Source organism: Dendrobates tinctorius, unplaced genomic scaffold (genome assembly GCF_039654945.1).
Source record: "Dendrobates tinctorius isolate UK_male_01 unplaced genomic scaffold, ASM3965494v1 ptg000044l, whole genome shotgun sequence".
In the NCBI taxonomy this organism is placed as follows: domain Eukaryota; kingdom Metazoa; phylum Chordata; class Amphibia; order Anura; family Dendrobatidae; genus Dendrobates; species Dendrobates tinctorius.
Window position 1 is genome coordinate 28,985,164 of NW_027361712.1, and position 6,000 is coordinate 28,991,163.

The following is a 6,000-nucleotide window of genomic DNA, read 5'->3' on the forward strand; positions in this document are numbered from 1 at the left end:
TTGCTATGGATAGAAGAGACAAACTGCCACTTTAAGAGACAGAACCCCCTTGGCTAGAGCAATGGGACATTCGGCTCTCCCTGCAATAAGACTGTTTTGGTTTGTTCTGCCAGCTATGAGAGGGGAGGGGCTGTTTTTCCTGGGAGTGGTCTGAGCTGGGAGTCTGCTGGAAGCTGGCGTGCTGGATTGTGTGAGGAGAAAACCGTGCAGCTTGTAACTGACTGAACTTGTGGGATTGTGTAGACCCTTCTGGGGATAACGAAGGTGGTTTTCATGTGTTGCTGCGAGGAGCCACGGAGATATACAAGGAAGGAACCCAAAGGAGGAAATTCACCATTTCTAGGAACAGGCTCGGAATCTTCACACAAGGACAAGACCACGTTGCACAGAGCTTCCAGGGAGGACGTCGCATCTTTTTGCAGAGAACTGCAGGGGGCCCCAGGAAGGAACTGAGACACCAACTTTACTGTGAGTGTTAACCCCATGTGCGCACATGTTTAGGGCTTAGGATAGGCCGTAATAGACAGAGCACGGTAGCCGTGCGGCTGGAGTAGCAGCGGCCAGTCAGGCTATAGTTAGAGTAGCAGCATACTGTACTTTATTGCATTGTTTTGCCTTTTGAAAAATACACTGATCTGTAAAAGTTGGTGCACTGTGCCATTTGTACAGCCAAGCTAGAGAATATCACTTTTGTAAATTGTTTTATGTCATTGCATACCCCTGTTTACACTTAACTAACACTGCATTCCTTGCCTGTAAATAAATTAACCCTTTGTTGTTTGTACCTCATCTTTTGTGCCGTAGTCTCCCTGCACTGTGGTGGTCCCCCCGGCCATCGCTTCAAGTGGTGCTGCGAGCAGGGTTACTATCACCAAGATGCAGGCAGCAGGCGGCAACGGCGAGAGTGCTAGTGTTAGTGGGGATGCTGTGGGCATTGGTTGAACCTCTGCAAGGACAATCCCTATGGGCACCATATTTAGTGTGCTTCCAAAATTTGATGACAATAATATGCCCCTGTCTGATTGGGTGTCCTGGCTGCAAAGCACCCTGAAGATTTATACCATCAGCACAGACCTTAAAGTGGACATTGCCTTGACTGCCTTGGAGGGAGAGGCCTGAAAAAACGTCTATCTACAGCCGGAACTCACCCGTAGTACCCTGAAGGAGCTACTGAAATACCTGGAAGAGATCTACCCTGAGACTGCTAGCGTGGGACACCTCCGCGCCAAATTTTTCTCTAGACTGCAGCAGAAAGAAGAAGGGATCTCTCAGTATGCGACAGCACTGCAAGAAATGTTGGCAGAAGTGCAAAGGAAAGAGATGGATGGGCTTGGTGGCATTGGCTCCACAGACCGGATACTCCAGGAACAATTCATTCTGGGACTGCATAGGACATCTTTGAGGAGAGCGCTGTCAGAAGGGGTCCGTGTAGATCCGACTCTTTCATTCTGTTAAATCCTGGCAGAAGCAGTGGCCTGGAGCAAGGAAGACAGTTACGCATCTCATGTGATGCGTGTCCAGGGTGCCAATACCAGAGGAGACCCAAATCATCAGGAGGCGCTGGTCCAGATAGTGCACGACTTGCAGCAGTCTCTTGTCAGTATGCAAGATAAATTAACCAGGATGGAGCAAAGAATGGGAGAACAACAGTCTGACTCAATGCACACATATAACGATCCTTTGGCCCGATCGTTAAGGGGTCAGTGGGTGCAAGTGTGGTGCCCCTGAGGGTTCAGTCGCCACAGAGGTACTGCACCTCCTCCTGAGGTGTAGTACCCCACCATGCAGGTAAGGTGGAGACACCTGACCACACTCCAAAACCAGCACCCCACACCACAAAGTAGTGTAGCAAAGCACCTTCGGCGGCTCCCTTCTTGGAGTGTAGCATAGCACCCCTTGGTGGCTCCCTGCTTGGAACACGAAACATGCTGGGAGGTGGGTGGAGTTTAATTCACATAAAAGAGCGGGAAGAGTTGAGTCAGTCAGTCAGTCTTTCATTCAGTCAGTGAGTGAGGATGTAGAAGGACAGAGAGTGAGAAAGAGAAGATCCCCGGGAGAGGGATGGAAGAAGGAAGTGCTGCAGCAGGCCACAGTGATCTGGGTCTGCTGGCACAGGAAAGAGACAGAGAAAGGAAGCTTGATTCTCCATTGGAAAGAAGGATTAGTACAGAACATAAGGAGAATAGGAGGACTAAGGATCATGGTTGGAAGAGAGAACCCTTCCCAAGTTCTAAGCGCAAGGTCGGGGCCCGGTCCCCGAGGTTGTATGGATACTAATGGTCCTGCAGCAGACACCGGAAGAATAGAAGTAGTGACCACTTTATTCCCACACAAGACTTGGGGGCACAACAGCAACGATAGTGAGCCGGGACTAGGTAGAAGGAGTCCCCGAAATAGGATACAGCTCTCTGCCATACAGGTAGAGTTCATAGGAACATCTGACAGGAGGAACTCCAGTGTAACTCAGTACTTTGAGTACTTCACTCAAAGGCGCTAAGAGGGAGATGTTTAGAAAAGGCACATATGTTGGCGGAGTGTTGGAAAGGAGTACTTCATCTTGCCTGAAAGTTGGCTGAGCTCCTGACCCGGAGGACACGGCACGGATGCGGGCACCTGTACATGCAATTGACTGTGAGTAAAGCTTTGGAACTGCATGCCCTGGTGTCCTCCACTTATTCCTGCGCCAACCCGTCCAGCACTGCTACATCCCTTGCGCCCGACACTACACCATCTAAGTGTCACTTTACCTACTCTGCCCTGGGACTACAGCCCTGCCTGTGGAGGGCTATAACATCACTGCTGCACCACACCATCTGTCCCAGAGGATCTGTCTGCAGCGTTGACTTACATCTACATTGCCGAACACCACAGGTGGCATCACAAATCACTTATAAACTTTCCCCTTTTTACAATGGGCACCCAGGGCCACGGGTCAGTTCCCAGCTGCCGTGACATCTCCCAATGAAGCTCATCGGGCCCGTTACCTAGTACCCCACAGCCCTGGGAGGGCAGCCCACAAGCTCCCCCCCGCCAGGCATCAGAGGCACAAAGACAGGCTCGGGGTGCTCCTTGGCGAAGAGGAGGCATCCAATGCTGGGAATGTGGAGGACAAGGGCACCTTGCCAGGGACTGCTGGAATTATGCTCAAAGCCAGCAACAGCCTCCGTTAAACTACCAACCCCCGCAGTAACGTGGCACTCTGGGGGGAAGCAAAAAGTGAGGCCACTCCTTATCATAATGAACACTTGATTGCTGGGAGTTCCATCCTGCGTACTGAATTTGAGGGTGTTCCAGTGGACTGCTTGATAGATACCGGGTCACAAGTGACAACGATGCCAGAATCATATTTCAAACAGCACTTTCAGGCCCTGGTTAAGCCAGAGAAGGAGATATTGATCCGGTTGTTTGCTGCCAATCAACAGCCGATCCCGGACACAGGGGTTGTGTGGATGAATATTCGAATCTGTGGGCAAGAAGTAGGAAAGAAAGGGATCCTGCTAGTCCCTGAGCCCATCAAAAGATGTGCCTGTAGTACTGGGAATGAATATCCTATGAGAACTCGATCAGATAATGTTCACCAAATGGGGACCCAGTTATTGGAAGAAGACTGCCACACACAAGTCTACTCAAGAAACCCTTCAGCGATAGATCTGCGTCTGTGGGTCGCAGAAGAATGTGCCGTCTTATTAGGCGGTAGGGGTCATCAGGGCCCCTGGGAAGGAGTCTGTAATCCTGCCTTCTGAGCGAGAAAGTATATTACACCTTCCAGTGGGGGCTCATCGCAACCTTGACGGGCTGGAGGTGATAGTTCAGCCAGTGGTAGGCGGATGAGCAGACCAAGAAGTCATGATAGCTCGTACGATAGCTGTGGTCCAGCAAGGACATGTCCCCATAAGAGCTTTGAACGTGGGTGTGGCGCCCCTGAGGCTCAGTGGCCACATCCAGGTAAGGTGGAAACACCTGATCACACTTCAACACCTGCACCCCACATCACAAAGTAGTGTAGCAAAGCACCTTCGGCGGCTCCCTGCTTGGAGTATAGCAAAGCACCCCTTGGTGGCTCCCTGCTTGGAACACGAAACGTGCTGGGAGGTGGGTGGAGTTTAGTTCGCACCAAAGAGAGCGGGAAGAGTTGAGTCAGTCAGTCTTTCATTCAGTGAGTGAGTGAAGATGTAGAAGGACAGAGTGTGAGACAGAGAAGATCCCCGAGAGAGGGATGGAAGAGGGAAGTGCTGCAGCAGGCCACAGTGATCTGGGTCTGCTGGCACAGGAAAGAGACAGAGGAAGGAAGCTTGATTCTCCATTGTAAAGAAGGATTAGCACGGAACGGTGAGGAGAATAAGAGAAGAAGGACCAGGGTTAGAGGAGAACCCTTTTCAAGTTCTAAGTGCAAGGCCGGGGTCTGGTCCCCGAGGTTGTACGGATACTAATGTGTTGAGAGTTCATTTTCTGGTCCACCTGTTGTGAGTTCTCCTTCCAGGCTCCCTCTGGTGGTAACAGGAGGTAGAGAGGCTGATTTAATCAGTAGAGATCTGCCACCTGATAATGAGTTTGACAATTGGACCTCAGAAATCTCAGACTGGATTTAAGACAGCTGACGCCTTATTCTGGTGCTGGTGATTCCTTCTGGCTTGTCAGGTCTTGGTTTTCAGCTCTGTTCCAGTCATCTAAAGCTAAGTTTTTCTGCTAATGTTCAATCTTGATTTTGTTGGTCTATTCAGTTTTTTGTGTGGTCAGCCAGCCCCGGCTGGGGCTGTGCTAAATATCCACTCTTATTTATCTGTATTTGCCAATTTGCTTTTTGTCCCTTATTAGATTGGCCTCTTTTTGCTCTGTCTCAGAATATTTCAGAGTGCTGATATAGTGGGAGAAGTCTAGTGACTTCAGGGTTAATTTTGCTATCAGAAGTGTTGGACTTTATTTTTGTAGGGTTTTTTGCAGATTGCAGACAGTGTCTTTCCTTTCCTATCCTTTCTAGTTAGTTTGGGCCCCATCGATTGCTCAGCCTATTTTCCTGCCTGTGTTTGTGCTTTCATCTTGTTTCACTGTCAATAAATGTGTGGGGGCTGTCTTTCCTTTGGGGTCTGCTCTGGGGCAGTTAGTTTTCCCCTTTTCTTGCTTCAGGCTTATTTAGTCCTCTGGCTGTGACGAAGCATCTAGGACCATCGTAGGTACGCTCCACGGCTGCTGCTAGTTGTGTGGTTAGGATCAGGGATCTGCAATCTGCATAGTTACCAACCTCTCCGGTTTTCTGTGACTTAACTTGTTTTGTTTTTTTCTCCTCGGTGACCCATTCATAACACTAATGGTCATGCAGCAGACAACGGAGGAATAGAAGTAGTGACCGCTTTATTCCCACACAAGACTTGGGGGCACAACAGCAACATATTAGTGAGCCGGGACTTAATAGCAAGGAGTCCCCGAAGCAGGCTACAGCTGTCTGCCGTACAAGTAGAGTTCATAGGAACATCTGACAGGAGGAACTCCAGTGTAACTCAGTACTAGGAGTACTTCACTCAAAGGCGCTATAAGAGGAGACGTTCAGAAAAGGCACATATGTTGGTGGAGTGTTGGAAGGGAGTATTCCATGTGGCCTGGAAGTTGACCTGACCTGACCTGGAGGACACGGCACAGAAGCGAGCACCTGTTTGCACAACAGACTGTGAGTAAAGCTTTGGAACTACATGCCCTGGTGTCCTCCACTTATTCCTGTGCCAACCTGCCCAGCACCGCTACATTCCTCACGCCTGACACTACATAATCTAAGTGTCACTTCACCTACACTGCCCTGGGACTACAGCCCTGCCTGTGGAGGGCTATAACATCACTGCTGCACCACACCATCTGTCCCAGAGGATCTGCAGCATCGGCTTACATCTCTATTGCCGAATACCACAGGCGTCACGAATCACTTATAAACTTTCACTACCATCAGCACACTGAAACAACCCCTTTTACAATGGGCTCCCAGGGCCACTGGCCAGGTCCCAGCTGCCGTGA